Raw genomic sequence first — 18,090 nt, 5'->3', positions numbered from 1 at the left:
GGGAACCCTAGAAAAGGCCCGATTTCAAGCCACCATCTACGGAGCTGGTGGCAACCACAACTGGACATCCCCAGATGATCTTAATAGGTGGTGGGGTTCATGAAGAAGAAGGCATTCTATTAAATACCGTGGGCCCAAGCTAATCCGGGCTTTATAGGTAGTAACCAGCACTTTGTATTTCACCCTGAAACTTATTGGCAGCCAGTGGCAGCCACAAAATGAGTGTAATATTATCTCTTCAGGTAACGCCGGAGACCAACCTGGCTGCTGCATTCTGTACTAGCTGCAGTTTCTGGACTACATACAAAGGCAGCCCAGTGTAGAGTGCATTGCAGTAGTTAATTAGAAGTTACCAGCATATGCACCACTGTTTTAAGTTGTAGGGCACGGCCATTTCCCCCCCAGTAATGCACCATGTGAAAGCTGGACTTTGAAGAAGCAAGATAGAAAGAGTATTGATGCTTTTGAACTTTGGTACTGGAGAAGACTTTTGAGGATACCATTGACAGCCAGGAAAACAAACAAATGGATCATAGAACAAATCAATCCAGAATTTTCACTCAAGGAACAAATGACCAGGCTCAAACTATCGTACTTTGGACACATTATACAAAGACCCAGCTATGAATGCACCACCTTAAAGCGTTGACCTAGGCCAAGCTGAAGACAGATCATCCTGGAGAGAATCTATGTGGTCACTAAGAGTCAACACCGACTTGATGGCACATCAATCAATCAATCAATGTACCAGGAAAAGGATGCAACATCATGACATTGTTTCCTGCTCTGGGTCATTCTAGGGTGGTACACCAGGGGCATTTTGACATGCCAGTCCTGTGGCTGATGGAAGGCAGCTGCTTTCTTCATGGAAGCTGGCTCTTCACTTGTGGTAAGCTCCAGCCTCCGATTGATGCAATTGATTATGGAATTGAATCAGCTCCAATCTTGGAGGAATTTTTCTTCATAATCATATCTGGGTGGGAAATGCCCCAATAGGGCTTGCATTGCCTTGGACGCAATTATCAGTTTAATGCAATGCACTGCCCTAGTAAACTTAATATCTGCACATAATTACTGCCGATTTGCAGCTAACTTTACTTGACTGTGTGCACCTCATGAAATATCCAAAGAGGGTTCCATATCTTCTTCTGTCGTAGAGGACAGATTCTGAGAATTCCCCCGCCCCCTTTAACTCCCTAGTAACTTTCACAGTAATGAGATGGAGGGAATTCGGAAAAACTACGTTGTTCAAAAAGGATTTATTTAATAGGGTTCTGCTAACACCAGGTTGTCAGGAATCTAGATTCTGGCAACACTGGAGTCCTATTCAGATGTTATGTAGGGCAGGGGCACTCACAGATACAGCACTGAAAATGGGTTGGAAGTCCTGCCCAGTGCTGACGTTCACCCCCTCTAGCCAGCCACTCACGGTTACAACACTGTTTATATAAAGGGGGAAGCACTGTAACCATGTTGGCTGGTGCTTCTGTAGGCGGCAACCTCGGGTGATCCAGGCTGTCACTCACAGAAGCATCACGGTTACAGAGCTTCCTCCTTCACACAAACAGTGCTGTAACCATGAGCAGCCAGCTGGAGAGGGTGAGTGACAGCGCCAGTGTGAGCTCCTGACCCAACTTATCCAACTGACCTTCCTCACCCAACTTATCATACCTGTTGAACAACAACAAATATTTATATACCGCTTTTCAACGAAAGTTTCCAAAGTGGTTTACACAGAGAAATAATAAATAAATAAGATGGATCCCTGCCCCCAAAGGGCTCACAATCTAAAAAGAAACATAAGATAGACACAAGCAACAGTCACTGGAGTTACCGTGCTGTGGGTGGACAGGGCCAGTTACTCTCCCCCTGCTAAACAAATAAAATCACCATGTTAGAAAGGTGCCTCTTTGCCCAGATAGCAGGGGCATAACCCTCTTATATAGGGTTGTATTCACATGTACATGATACCTCCAATCCTGATAATCTAGCATGAACCGCCAGAATGAATATACCAATGTTTCTTTATAAATGTAAATGATTTATCAATATTATATTGAGGGCTTCAGTTGCTATTTTGCACAAGGGCTCCCAAAGTTAGAAGGCTGCCCCAGATCCAGCAAATTCAACATATGCATAAGCGGATCAGGTAGCACTGCTGTACCAACAATCTCTCTGGCTACATATAAGCAAGCAAGCAAGCTAGCAGGGATTCTCAACGTTGGGTCCCCAGATGTTATTGGACTTCAGCTCCCGTAATCCCCAGCCCCAGTGGCCTTTGGTTGGGGATTATGGGAGCTGAAGTCCAATAACATCTGGGGACCCCATGTTGAGAAACCCTGAGCTAAATCACTCACATGGTTTATTTTATTAATGTGAACACTACCTGTAGAGCTCGAATCTATACTGCAGTGTTGAGACTACTGGAACAAAAACTGCCAATAAATTTTGTCCTTTCTGTGCAGCATGTGAAAGGCAAACTGTTAAGCAACTTCCTTGTGCCCATTGATTCAATATATGCTGAACTGGGGGGAGGGAGGAAATATGCAGTAGAGACTGCACTGATGCCTGTCTGACACACAATTTTACATCATGCTTCAACCAAGACATTTTTTAAAAAAATCTAAAAACAAATGTGGCAGACTTGGAAGGTTGCCAGACCTTCCAATTAGTCACAAATCCATCCTTTAAATCCCCTTATTTCCTCCCAACAGTTTCCTCCCCAAAATAAAGCACAATGCAGATGTGGGGGGGGGCAGGTGGGAGAGCAGTACTTAAATGCTCTATGCATTGCTATCTAGAGCATGGGCTGCTGTACAGTATACAGAATTCCTCTTACAGAAAAGCTGCTGTTTCCTGAAAATACCCACTTTTCCACTCTCCGTCAGGGAATTTAGGAGAAGGGTGTCCAACAAGGGGACCCCTTGAAAGTGGAGGGGAATTTCAATGTTAAGGTGACATCGTGAGGGCTATTAAATAAAGCCCAACCCTAAAGCAGAGACCACTCCTCTTTAAGACAGCCCCACAATGGCTTATTTGGAAAACGTGCTGGGTCGGGAAACTTGTGAAAACACTGAGCTAAAACTGTATACTGAGCCTGGTAGCGGCTGCTGACAGGTTTAAAGGCCCACAGAGACTTCAGCCGCAGAAAGGTACAAAAGAAACACAAACAGTAACAAGGCTAGGTCAGTGCCAGCAGTCCAAGGCGGAAGAAGCCAGTGGTGGAGTGAGGGGGAGATATATATATATATATATATATATATATATATATATATATATATATATATATGAATGAGTGTGAACCATGTGGAAATGCTTAGAGTTCATTTCCAAACAAGGGGGCAGCCAAGCAAGGCAAAGAGTTTAATCCTTGCTATACACAATTAGAAAATGTGTACCAGGAACACATTCTTGCGGGGTTGAAGGAGAGGAAGGCAGAGAGAAACTGTATGTAAGGAGTACAGAACACTGCAAGAGATCAAGAGTGTGAAAAGGATACAAGATAACTTGGACTTGGGATGATGTGGATATCAGGTCTGGCAAAAGTCCGACATGGTCTAGCAGAAGTTACAAGATGGATTGCCCCAACAAAATTCCTTACAAAGGAACCACTGCTTGATGGAAATACCAAGCCAACTTCTTGTTTGCTTGGCAAAGAAAGGCAAGAAGCAATAAACTGAATTTGATTTGGCATATCATAAGAGCATCTAAGAAACTCCTGTTTATTCTGTAACATAAACAAGACGTTGGTTAGGAAGCTTAATTCACGGAGAAGAGCAAGTTGAGAATTTTTGCAAATGCCCAGCCAATTGCAGCATGGGAAAGGGGAGCGGACATTCTGGAGCACCTCACTGACTGCACAGGACACAATTTTTTGGTATCGGCCAATAGTTCTCCTTGGCCAAGCACAGCCTGAAGGCTAGTGTTGGAATCCATCAACTTCCATCCAACATTTTGAGTATAATGCACACAAAGTTCAGTTTGCTCACTCCTCCCAGAGAAATAGCATTTGGTCATCTAATTATATGGCACATTTGGCATCCACGATAATGAGCTTCCTTGCAGAAGCCAGAAGATAATATGAGTAGACAGCAAAACTGAAAAAAGGCATCTGGGCATGCATTTTCACCTTCTCCATTCTCAGCTCTCTTTTTGGGGACAATATGAAAAAGCCAACACTGTGGTAAGATTAACTTAAAAGGGAAGGCTAAAATAGTAGCACTGGCAGTCTTTTAAAGTATAGACCAAGCACCTAAAATAATCTCAGATTACTTTGCATATAATGCTATTAAATCCTGAGAGGAAGAGAACATTTCATGATACTTTTCATGATCTGTTGGCTCAGATGATACTTTTATCTGCCAGTTGTGCACACGTGATAAAGACATGCAAATGCTGTAAGGGCACAGGACCTTTCCCAGTCCCCAGCATGTCAGGGCACCTTTCAATAATTGCGTGGGGAGCAGTTCATCTGAATCACTCCTCTACACCCATTGGAAACACCAGTTTATCCTAGGAGGTAAAGCACATTTGTCTTTAGGCAATTTGTCTGGACCATCCCCCATGTGATTAGGAGAAAGTGTCCTAGTCATTGGGGGAGGGCATGGGCACTCATGGCACATGAACATGCTTATAATGTGGGCAGCTGGCAGGCAAAGTATCACCTGAACCAGCCCAATGTGTACCACATAATATCCTGTTTTTCTTCTGAGGAGTCCAGAGCAGTGTACATGGTTTAAGTTTATTCTCATAACCCTGTGACATAGATTAGCCTGAGAGACAAGTGATTGGTCCAGAGTCACTTAGTGAAGCTGTTCTCATGAGCAGCCAAGTCTGGACTTGACTGCCCATGAGAACCACCAGTATCTGCACAAATCCTGATAGTGCTTTGGGGCTAACCTGGCTATTAGCGGAGGTGAAGGGTGCAAAATCGCCCTTAACCCAGCTCCTCGGATTGTGTCTAGGGCACCTGTCCTCTGGGGGGAATCCCTCAGTGCATTGCAGGATTCATGGAGGTTGGGACAACAGGTCCAGGCTTCCGTTTACCAGCACTGCCGGGAGCAGCGTGGAGAGTCAACCACACAGATCCCGGCAGCACTGGTCATGTGGGTGCGCGGCTTGTGTGCCAGGGCTGCAAAGGATCATCTGAAAGTAGGTTGAACTCTGCCTTCCCCATGCCCCACCTGGCCTCATGAGTGTCGTCGTGTAAACAGTCCCAGTGACTTTCATGGCTGAATGGGGATTTGAACCCAGGTCTCTAACACTCTAACCAAGACACCATGGAAAACACAGCCCAGACTATGCAGCCGACAAGGTACAAGTTTGGTTGCCCAAAAGCCACAACAGTTTAAAAAAAGAAGAAGAAGAACTTTTCTTTACACACCAAATAACAAAAGCCCTGCTCCATCTGTTGTGGCCATTCTCCAAGAGAGCACTAAATCTTCTTCCATATCTTAAGCAGAAAGCTTCATCCCAGCAGTTTGTGCCAGTGTGCAATATCCTGGAATCAGCTGCTTGGCTCTCAAGAAAGCACTTCAAGATGCAAATACTACAGTAAAGTGCCAATTAAGAAGACATTTGTTGGGATGGCCTCAGGGAGAGATTTAAAAAGAAAGGTCCAGTTAATGTTCCTTACCATTTGTTCCATTTCCTTTCTTATTTTATTTTATTTACTGAGGGAAGGATATGGTCAGTTAATTTCAATTTTTTAAAATATGATCACGTTTTACTAGGATAGATAGAATTTCAATGATAAAACCTTGTGAAACATTTGAGAATTGGACCTGAGGCCAAACTGTTTCCAGTCCAGGTTCCTAAGCCAGAATAGGAAAACCAGAATAGATTCAAAATGGCTGAAAAATGAGAGAAAATGAAAAGAGGGAATAAACAGAATAGGCAGGAAACATAAAATGGTATGTCCTTGGTTTAATTATGTCCTTGCATTTAATTAAGGTTTAATTATGTCCTTGCGCTTTGGAGGACATTAAATCTGAAAGCTGGATTTGATACTCCACTCTTTGGATGCAGGAGAAGAACATGTGCAAAGTTCAGATATAGCAAACAATGAAAAGGAATCTTCTACCTGCATCTTCACAGCAAGGTTAAAGAATATTTGTTTGAAAATATCATGCAACATAACATTTAAGCGGGGGGGGGGGATCTTGTAAGAAAACAAGAATACCCACATTTCATCTCGAAAGCTTTTGCTGCAAATTATGATAAGGACTGTGTCACAAATTCAACAAGGATAGAGAAAGAAACACAGCTGACATTTGATGGCATGCATACACCAGGGGTTCCGAACCTGAGGTACTCCAGATGTTGCTGAACTACAACTCCCATCAGCCCTAGCCACAATCAATTGCAGCTGGGAATTATGGGAGTTTTAGTTCAGCAATATCTGGAGTACCACATGTTGAGAACCTCTGGCATACACCAATGCTGCTCACCAACATACTAATAACAAGCATAATTTATTAAAGGAAACTGGAGGTTCTCATGGATAAACTAGATGTGGTACAATAGTCCCTGGAATCTCCAAGTAGGGCTGGGAAAGACTCCTGCCTGAAATCTTGAAGAAGCTGTTGTCAGTTAACGTACACAATATTGAGCTAGACGGACCAATGGCCTAACACAATATAAAGCAAATTTCTATGTAGTCACATAAGTCCCCAAGGGGCATACAGTGGTGTGTGTGTGTGTGTTTCTGTGTTTCTGTGGTCTTAAAAAAAAAAATTAAAGGTATATGCCTTGTAGGAGAGACCTACATTCCTGGGGCTAGTACCAGGACAGAATATTTATTACCCAGCACATCCTATATTAAGGATTCACGAAAAACTTCACCCTTTGCTGGCTATATCCACCTTGATAGCTATTTATCTCTCTCACACACACACACACACACACACACACACACACACACACACACACACACACTGAGGCTCTACACATGATCGGTGTGTAGAGCGTTACCAGGCTCCGTGGGGAAAGCAAGCTTACGCAGATGAGCATGGAACTGTCCTGATCTAGCCGCCACACAACTACCAATCCAATCCAGCCACCCACACGACTACCGGCTTCGTCATGGAGCTGATAGGGGCAGTGGGTATCGGAGGCTGCCCAGCCCCAGAAGTCCCAGGATGCCCCATGAGCTTGCGTGGGGCATCCTGGGGAGAGCCCCAAGGCCAAGAGGCTTGTGTTAGCCTCCCGGTCGATGGTCTCCTCATGAGTCATCGTGGCGTGGAGATGCGTCAGGGCGTCTCACGACCAAAAAAACAAGGTTAACTGATCACTTGCTCCATTAACCTGGTTTAAGGGAGGGGAAATTAGGCAGGTTAGCCACCGTGGAACCACCACAGAAACCGGGCTGGGCTCCCTTAGCCCAGTTTCTGTGGATCGTGGGAATACCTTCACTGAGCCAAATCATGAGTTTATCTAGATTAGCTTTGTTGATACCAACTGGAAGCAACTCTTCAGGGTTTCACACAGGAGTCATTCCCTGTCCTTCCTATAAATGGCGGGGGCTGAATCTGGGACCTTCTGCTTGCAAAGCATATGCTCTAGCACTGAGCCACAGCCCCAAGACTTTCACTTATGGCAATAACCACCATCACACTTATGGCATTTGACTCTTCAAGTACCATAAGTATGGGCAGCACATGCAGATGAGGTCTTTCTGAGCACAGCAGCACCAGGGCAGGGCTTGTGGGCTTCCTCTCAGGACACTGTACCCAACTATAGCATCCCCCTTTTTAAAAATGTCTAAAGAGAGTTATTCAATATTCTAATTTTAGCCACATTTCATGATTCTTGGCTCCTCCATCCCCAACCCCTTTCAGCAATAGCAACATCTCTTTTTTCTTTCTTTTTTTTAAACCTGAGGGATGTGTCCCCCCACCCCCACTTTCGGATGCATTTCTCTTAAGAGTGTTTTTCGTTTCATTTTGGAAATAGTAACTCATGTTGTATTTATGTCAATCTGATGTTCCTGCTTGCGTCTAGAATTTACTATATTTATAGGTGGTTTTGACAGAACTCCTGCTATAAGAAGCTACTTAACAGGACCAGTTTTTAATGAGTGGTTTTTATAATTGCCTGGTCATTTTCTGGAGTCTAGGTGGTGCTTTGCACAGGAGTTTCTATACTAACTTCCGAACTTTTATAGTCTCTCTCCCCAGCTCCACCAGTTTCAGCTTGCAAATCTCCAAAAGTTTACTCAAAACCAAAAAGTCTTACTCCCAAACTAGCTCTGTTGTCATTTAACTATATTGTGGGTAAACGAGAAAGATGTTATCCAGTTTTTGGAAGGCTCTCCTGAGTTGTATAATTATTTTTAAATTTACTTGCTACATTTCTACCTCCCCCTTTTTCCAAGAAACTCTGGCAAGCTAATGGCAAGCTCCTGCCATTTGAAGATAAGCGTGGAAGATGTTCACAGCTAAATCTGACACAGTAGAATAATCTCTTATTGACTTTGCCGCAACTAACAAACAAGTTGACTCACAGTGAAAGGCTGATCAAACAAAAATAGGAAAGTTTGAGACAAAAGCCAAGTCTAGCCTACACATTTCAAATGGAGCAGGAGACCTAACAGATTACTAGGGGAGAAGTTGTTGTGACTGAGTGTGAACATCCATTAAAAATTTTTTGTCACTGTCAGCAGCAGCTGCTGCAATGCATAGTCACTTCCTGGTGGGTGCCATCTTGAATGCCCATAACTGCCCTAAGCCACTGGTGGGCACCATTTCTTGATGATGGTGGCCTTTTTCTTTTCTACCCACATTGCCCCAGGAAGATGCTGTGTCTGAAGGCCAGCACCCACCAGGTTCTCCATGGTTTCTCCTGCCACCAACTCTAGAAGTGGTGGCAAAACAGACGTAAAATTTCTTTATGATTTTAAAAATAAAGAATAAGGTGCTATTCCAAAAACAAACCCCATTTTTACCCATTCATGCATGGTTGGATTCATTTTGGAATGAATGGGACACAAACCAAATAGGCCCCCATTTGATTTGGGTTCAGACAACAAATGCATATCCCTAAATTTAGGTAAGCTTAGGAGTACCCATAAAGAATAGGAAGGAGTTAAATAGTAGGAAATCATACCAGCTATCTGAGATATTGGTCATATATACTGAAAGTTACAGCTTATTTGTATAAGACACTTTCCCATTAATTCAACTGTCTCCACTCCACCTTTATTGCAAACAAAAGCTTATTTATCTTTTATTCATACACTGTTCCTTTGTACACCTCATAATGAAACGTACCTACATATGTACACATAACCTTCCTCCTACAGGTGAAGTACAGGAATTATTCCACTACTGATTTTTCTTTGCATTTTTTTTAACCTCACATATGGGTAAGGATCACTGAAGGAACCAGAACACTGGACTAGAGATGGTGTCATGACATAATGCAGGATTCAGTCATTGTGGTTGTGAATGAAGGAAATTGTCATACAACAACATCTGGGGACCCAAAGTTGAGAACCCCTGACCTAACATAACAGGTCTTTATCTTTCTTCACTCTCTTTAAATCCTGTTTCATTTATATATGCCACAGAAATCATTGCTTGTTTCCTATTTTGATTCATAATCACCCTGCTGCAAGGATTCTCAGACATGGGTACCCAAATGTTGGACTACAATCCCCATCATCCCAAGTCACAATGGCTGAGCCCCGCATTGAGTCACGACACCATCTTTAGAACATTCCAGAGTCTGGGGGCAGCAACAGAGAAGACCCTGTCCCACGTGCATGACAGCCAAGCCTCCCTCATTGTTGGCACCCAGAGCAGAGCCCCTTCAGATAACCCTGTCAAGCGGGCAGCAACCCTTGGGAGCAGGCGGTTCCTCAGGTATTCAGGGCCCAAACTGTTAAGGGCTTTAAAGGTCAAAACCAGCACCTTGAATTGAACCCGGGGGGAAATTGGTAGCCAGTGCAGCTCTTTCAAAATGGGTGTGATGTGCTCCCTAGGGATGTGCATGGTCCGGAGCAGTCCAGACCGGCACCGAAGGGGGGCCTTTCTTTTAGGGTGGGGAGAGCTTGCTTACTCCTCCCGCCTCTTTGCCCCCTCCAGCGCCCGTATATGACCAAGTAATTGGGGCGCTGGAAACCAGCCGCCCCCGCCGCCCCCCCACAAGCGAATTATGGCCCTGGGCCAGGGCTACTGCTGCCCCCGTCGCCCGCCCGTCCGCCCTCCCAGCAGCCCGCCCTCCCTCCCTCCCTCCCTCCCAGCTGCCCGGCCCGAGTCCTCGCCAGAAGTTGAGTTTAAAATAGAGAGGAGCTCACGAAGAGAGCTCCTCTCTCAGCAAAATCACAGATGCGACTGAGCCTTTGCGCGGCGCACGCGCCGCAAAGGACGTCTGGGGGGTTCCGGCGGAGGCCCGGTCTACCCGCCGGGACGAATTGAACCCGGGCCTCCGCCAGAACTCCCCAGATGTCCTTTGCGGCGCGCGCGGCGCGCAAAGGCTCAGTCACATCTGTGATTTTGCTGAGAGAGGAGCTCTCTTCGTGAGCTCCTCTCTATTTTAAACTCAACTTCTGGTGAGAACTCGGGCCGGGCAGCTGGGAGGGAGGGAGGGAGGGAGGGCGGGCTGCTGGGAGGGCGGACGGGCGGGCGACGGGGGCAGCAGTAGCCCTGGCCCAGGGCCATAATTCGCTTGCGAGGGGGCGGCGGGGGCGGCTGGTTTCCAGAGCCCCAATTACTTGGTCATATACAGGCGCTGGAGGGAGCAAAGAGGCGGGTGGGGTAAGTAAGCCCTCCCCGCCCTTAAAGAAAGACCCCCCACCCGGACCCGGACCGGCCACGTCCGAACCGGTCTGGAGAGTTCAGAGGCCTTTAGAATGGCCTCCAGACCGGTTCGGACACACCCCTAGTGCTCCCACTGGGCAGCTCCAGAGAAAACCCTAGCTGCCGCATTTTGCACTAGCTGCAATTTCCGAATAATCTTCAAGGGCAGCCCCACGTAGAGTGCATTACAGTAATCCAGCTGTGACGGGACTAAGGCGTGGGTAACTGTGGCCAGATCTGCGTTCTTGAGAAAGGGAAGCAACTGGTGCACTAGCCGAAGCCGTGCAAAGGCACCCCTGGCCACCGCCTCCAGCTAAGCTACCAAAAGCAGAGCCAGGTTCGGCAATACCCCCAAGCTGTGTACTTGTTTTTATCAGATGTTTACAGTTTGCTACGGGGCAGCTAAAAATGTTAATAATAAATAATATTTATAGGAGCAGCTATTAGATAGACAGACAGACAGAGAGACAGACAGATTTCTCTTAGACGTACCCGTCACTAATCCCATGCATGGCAGCTCTTGCAAGAATTCATGAGCAGCTGCCCGGATAGCGACAGGGATGGGGGGAGAAGACAGCGATGGTGGCTGGCGGTGGGGTGGGAGAAGGTGGCAGGCTGGTGGCTGACCCAAGAAGGTGGGGGGCAGGCGGGGAAGAAGGTGGTGGCAAACTAGAGGCTCAGATGCTCTGCGCCCAGCCCACCTAGTAATAATATTAAATTCCATTCATGTCTTTTTAAAATATCTGAAAAGCAGGTGCCCTGTTCCTTCCCAATTACCACCTCTTTTCATATATTTTAAAGGGCTACCTACTATTTCAGGCAGCAGCGATATAGGAAGACGCTGAAAGGCATCATCTCATACTGTGAGGGAGGAGGCAATGGTAAACCCTTCCAGTATTCTACCAAAGACAAGCACAGGGCTCTGTGGGTGTCAGGAGTCGACACCGACCCGACAGCACACTTTAGTAAATTTTACACATGTACCATGAATCCCTGTCTGTACTCTGACAGCATTCTGGACTTAAAGAAAGTTTAGCTGCAGTACTTATATCAAACACTTGGCACTGGAGGCCCAACTCTATGGTATGTGAAACCAGAATTTTGAGAGAGAGAGAGAGAGAGAGAACACACTTTTTTTTAAAGTGAGCCAATAAACATTCCAAACAAGAGCTCCTAAGTGGGAAGGCATTGTTTTGGGCTGAAGAAGCTGCCTTGTTTTTCAAATGTGTTCGAAAGTCCATCCTCCACAGCCTTCTCTTCCTAGGCCTGCTATAACCACAAAGTCTCAAGGAATCTCAGTTTTGTCATTTATAGGGAGCCTTGGGGTTAATGAAGGCAGGTTAAGGCAAGTTCTGGCTTCTTAAGTTTTGGAAGAGAAATAAGAATAAAATGGAGAGGACTTGCTCAGTTTTGCTCCATGGGCCTTTCCAAACTAGGATCCCATCCAGCCTCTTAGGGTGTTAACAAGCACACTGAGTAAGACCACATGGAAAACATGTGATTTACACTACCTACCAGGCTAGCAACTGCATTTTCAATTAGTAGAAAGCCCAGGAATAGTTCGTTTAAAGAGTGGATTACACTCCCGTTCAGCTGCATCTGGACTTGGAGATTTTATTTTAGCCCTATTCACACATTATGTTCAATACTCATACAATCAGTCTACAGCGCACGCAGGCACAGAATTGTATGCAGCTAGTTTTTCACACAATTCTGAACACAGGTACAAAAGTACATTTCCTATCTGTACCATGTGTGCAGTGGGAAAATGACTTGATTAGCAAGCCAGAGGTTGCTGGTTTGAATCCCTGCTGGTATGTATCCCTGACTATGGGAAAGACCTATACTGGGCAGCAGCGATATAGGAAGAAGCTGAAAGGCATCATCTCATACTGCATGGGAGGCAGCAATGGTAAAGCCCTCCTGTATTCTACCCAAGACAACCACAGGGCTCTGTGTTCACCAGGAGTCAACTCTGACTCAACAGCACACTTTACCTTTACCATGCGTTTGAGGGACCTGTACCCAGGTTACTTCTAGAATGAATACAGGTACAGTCATTCACATGAAAACACGCATGAGTATACAGACATCTGAACACAAGTACAGCATAATATCTGAATAGGGCTTCTGCATTTCAAGGGGCCTGTAACTGCGTTAACTTTTTTATTGAATGAATATACAATCATTCATACAAAGACACATGTGTATCGACATCTAAACAACATAGTGGCTGAAAAGGGCTTCTGCGATGAGGGTGACAGCATCACTGCCATGAGATAGTTGTTCTTCCCCCTAAAGAAAAGCTGCAAGGGCAGGGTGGGAATCCAGACTGCAAGATGGGAGAAAGAGGCTTTAATCCTTGGGTCCCACCACAGTCCAATCCAGATCAGCACTCTTCCGGCAAAAGCTATTAGCCCTGAGAGGGAAGTTTCCATTAGTAGGAATGTTTTATCCAGTTTTAAGTGATGATGAAGGTTCCCAACCCTGTTGCTAGAGAAAACACCAGGAATGCATGTGTCTCCTTAATTAGTCTCCATAAACCTTTTAGAGTATATTCTCTGCCTCTCCTTTGCTGATTCTGGGAAAACATCCCATTTCCCATTGCAGGGAAGTTGTCTAGAGATACTGTTGCATGTTGGTGATGGAGTTCCAGTGCATTGACCTTTTGCACCAACTATCCTAATGACCACTTGTTTATTTTATTTTATTTATTTCAGGGGCACTAGGGGCATTGGGAGTAGAGACAGTGAGTAAGGGTCTCCCTATCTGTTCCTGCTCTAGGACCCCATATATGACTCTTCAGCACTTCCTGTGCTGAGTCCCAATCCTTCCTTTCCTCTTAGAGAGTAGATGGAAACGTCTCTCTCCCTCCTTACCAATTCATTATGTAGTCCTTTAGATTAGTACTAGGACTTTCCTATCCAAGTGTACTTAACCAATAAATTCTTAGTATTTAGTTCTACAAGAATCTCCATGTGTTTTCTCTAAATAGCTGCAACAACTAAACCATCCTCTGCTACCTACTCTGTAGCTGGAGTGGGTGCTCTCTTCCTTGGTGCTCTGCTGTTTGCCTACTGGGGGTAAAAGTAACAACCCCCAACACTGCAACCCCTAGACACTCATGCATTTTAGAGAAATGCCCTCTAATCACCTATCTCCTGACAATCAGACAATCTCCTGACTTTCTTGCATGTAGCAGATGCATGTAGCATGTAGCCAAAGGCTAATAAATGCCAAGTGTTGTGGCATTTCTACATGCACATTTGCATTGTAGCCACCCTGCTTCTCAATCAATCTGTGAGAGTTTTTTTCTAGCACATTTCAACAGTGCTGTAAATACAATTTATACTTGGGAGGAAGTGCTTTGATTTGCTTTCCTGAAAGGAACAACATGCCAGGGCACCCATAACTGCAGTGAACCTAGGGGCGAAGATAGACAGACATTCTTGATGTGGTAACAGTGGTTTCGATACACATTCCCTGCCCTAAAAAAAAAAAAAGCCTTGGAAGGCAGTGCATGTGTGTTTAAAACGACTTCCCTTACACTTTAGAATGCCTGTCTGTCTTCACCCTAAGATCCCATATACTTATTCCATGTTCAATAGGTGGGTTGGCTGCACACTCACATCATTATCATTATCATGGTGATGGTGCTCAGCAGAGCACAATCCTGCATGCACAAGCAAGGCAAGCACGTTTTGGATGATCCTGCTATCATAAACAGCTCCAGAGCAGTCATGACCATGTGAGAAAATGCTTGAGGCAAGGAGCAGACCCTGCCTGTGCATCTGCCTCTCTGGTCCCTGTAACATAGCTTCATTTGACAGTTTTATGATAATTTTGCACTGAATGGCATTGATCAGGGCCAGAAGCAGCAAACTTTTTTTTTTTTTAAGAGCAGAGGGGGGGGGGCTGGATCTTCCCCAGACAAGCTTCTTGGTGACTGGATCCTATCCAGCCCCCCCTGCTGAAAAGGAAAGAGAACTTGCCAGCTAAGAAGTTAGGCGATAGAAAGAGCAATGCCTGTTCCTACCGTGAAGGTGCCTCTTCCCTAAGAAAACTAGAGCCTGTCCAAAAAGGCCTCTCTACAGATGTAGAAGACATTGGGGGCACCCAACACTTCTCCACCAGACAATGATCAGTTCGTTGAGCCTCAATGCTATTATATGCCTCCTCACAGGCATGTAAAATAAGGTGTCTGCAAACTAGCTTTTAAATTTTTACTTATGTTATTGTATTGTATTGTTCTTTGCTGTCGTGTTTATTTGGTCGTTGACCGTAAATAAATGAATTCATTCAAAGCTATTATATTTAGAGAACACCAAACTCCTAAGTATAGTTATTTATTTATTGGAAAGAAAACTCATTTAAAAGCAATGGGGAAAGTTTCTTTCATTCACAGTTGCCGAAAAAAGATTTCCCATACACCCTGCAGACATGATTTATGTTTAAGCTTCAGGGTTCCCCTTGGGTCACTTATAGCCAAGCAAGGTACCCTACAAACATACCTGCTGCAGCCTCATCTGAATGATGCAACCAGCGGAGTAGGGCTGACCGTGTGGGTCAATTGCATAGAATTTCCATAGGAAAGATCTATTAATCTACCCGATCATTATGATGATAAAGATGTCCATACGTAAACAGGAAGGTGCTGGAGGCGGTTCAGTGACAACAGCAAAGGCACCATCTCATACTGCGTGGGAGGAAGGCAAAGGTAAACCACTCCTGTATTCTACCAAGAAAACTACATGGCTCTGTGGTCGCCAAAAGTCGACACCAACTCAATGGCACAATCTTTCCTTTTTCCTTTATGTAGCCTTGAGCTGTATGTATTCGTGTAAAGTGGTTCCCATGTGCTCACAGGTACAACTAAAACAGATGGGCTTCAGAAGCAGACAATCCCAGCTCAATCCTAGGTGTGTTTACTCAGAAGCAAATGCACCTTGTGTCCAACAATGCTTACTCCTTAGTAAGTGTATTTAGGATTGCAATCTACAGGATACTTTTGATCACCATAAAATATAGACTCAGACTCAGTTTATTTTCCATATTTATATGCCACCTTTCATCAAAAGACTCCAAAGCAGTTTACAGAATCCTAAAAGACTGCAAAAAACGCAATGTTTGTGATCATGCAATGAGTTGCCTAGGAGATAAACTGCTGCGTTGTTATACAGCTGGGTGGGGCAATCATTGGCTGTCTTCATTGACTGAGCTCCACTTTACGTAAAGAATTGCTGGATCTCTGACAGATTTGTGTACTTTTCACATTACACTTTGCTTAACAATGAGAGGAAGTGGGTTCATTGTTCGGCCGCAACTGTGCACTATTAATTGATTAAATGAAAAGAACTAATGAAAATACCATTCTCTCCCTCCCTCCCCCCGCCGCATCAACTAGTCACAAGAGACTTTTATTATGGGAAGGACATTTCCCACTAATTAAATACCCCATCTTTCTATGCTTCAAGGGAAGTTTTGTTTCTACAGCTAAGTTGGTGCTTTTCAAAATCACAGATCTTTGAATGCATTTGAATTGACAACCCTAATAAATGCAACTTTAGCAACCCTAATATCCAACATATGCAGCAGGTGAGTATCCTTTTTTGCATACTACTCATCATTTCAGTTCAGCAACTCTGTGAAGCAAGGCCATGTCTACGAAGATGCAATACAGTGTGGTCTAGCCTGACCCTACAAAAGCTTCTGGACAATATGCAGCAAATCAACAATATCTGCTGTTTCAGCAGAAATCCACCCCCATCCCCACCCTTCATTTCCCTTCTCCTCCCTTCTCCCTCCACTCCTCCATCTTTGTTTTCCAATGTCAGACTCCTTCCAATGAGCCTCTATCAGGGAAGCTAGGTGTGGGAAAAGTTATTAGGAAATAGCTGCTACTTTTCCGGCCACCCTTTTCCTCTCCAGCAGTCCCTTTCTATCTAGCTCCAGCAATTAACACGCCAGCTCCAGCCAAAGCACACAGGCACACACCTCTCTGATCGCTTCCTGCTCAAACAAAAGTCTGCTGGCTCATGCCACTGTTTGGGCCAGGAAAGGCTGGGGGTGGGGGGAGAGAATTGCTGCACCCAAGCTGAGTCTCCGTGCCAAAAGCAGGCTGCATTTCCAGGGCAGGGCGTTGGTGTCACCCTCTCACTTCCTCAGCAGCTCTATCCCCTTGCATGCATCCGATTCACGAAATGACTTTGCTGAGCGAAACACTGGCTGTAGGACATGGCCTAAGCTAACCTTTAATTCTCTCTAACAATGTTATGTAAAAGCACCGAAGGGAAGGTGTACCAATACAAATGACGGAAAGTGAATTAAGCCATCCCCAGCTGCGGCTGTAGAGAACACCATATCACAAGCACCAGGGGTGGGCCAAGACATTTTGCTGCTGAAGCAGAAGGACAACCCCTCCTGCCCCTCAGTTTGCAAGCCAGTGCTCCGCATTCTTAGGCCACAGCGCCAAGCACTCTTATTCTTCTTATTATTATTATTTTACATTTATATCCCACTTTTCCTCCAAGGAGCCCAGAGCGGTGTACTACATGCTTGAGTTTCTCTTTCACAACAACCCTGTGAAGTAGGCTAGGCTGAGAGAGAAGTGACTGGCCCAGAGTCACCCAGCTAGTTTTATGGCTGAATGGGGATTTGAACTCAGGTCTCCCTGGTCCTAGTCCAGCACTCTAACCACTACACCACGCTGGCTCCCTCTTAGAATGTGCCACTAAGCAAGGGAGCAGTGGCAGAGGCGGGCCTAGCTCATGTCAGTGGGGGGAAAGAGGGGAAACAAAAAGGGCATCCCAGCAGGAAAAGGAAAAATGAACAGCGCACCCCCAGTGGGGTGAGGAAGGGCGCTGGCAGGGGCTGCAGGAAGGCCTCTGGGGTAGAAGGAAGGAAGGAAGATTTGATAGAAAGGATAACATTATTCTGCTCTAGAACCAACAATTCCCTCCCTGCTTTGTTTAATTTAATTTATTTGATTTATATACCGCCCTTCCAAAAATGGCTCAGGGCAGTTCGCACTCACCATCACCAGAATAATTAGAATGAGAACCCACCAGCCTGAACTGCTCCTCACACAAACCACTACCCAGCCACACAAACCAGCCACCAGTGCACACATCAAAAGCATGTAAAACAAGTACATGAGAAAGCGCAGCAACCAGCTATGTAGAGAAGAGGTGTCTTGCATTCCCAGTGTGTTTCAAACACTAGTCTTTCTCGAGGAGAAAAAGGCTTCACGATTCCATTCTACTATTTCAAACATATTTCTCAGACTGGCTCA

General features: G+C 45.2%; 1 protein-coding gene across 6 annotated transcripts in view; it reads right to left on the bottom strand.

The window, feature by feature from the left end:
* The window catches only part of DAAM2 (dishevelled associated activator of morphogenesis 2), a 325,498-nt gene that overhangs the window by 149,295 nt on the left and 158,113 nt on the right, over positions 1 to 18,090 (bottom strand). The gene's annotated exons all lie outside the window — the stretch shown is intronic.

Source organism: Hemicordylus capensis, chromosome 1 (genome assembly GCF_027244095.1).
Source record: "Hemicordylus capensis ecotype Gifberg chromosome 1, rHemCap1.1.pri, whole genome shotgun sequence".
NCBI lineage: Eukaryota > Metazoa > Chordata > Lepidosauria > Squamata > Cordylidae > Hemicordylus > Hemicordylus capensis.
Note: the sequence above shows the minus strand (reverse complement) of the source record. Positions and strands in the feature narration are given on the sequence as shown.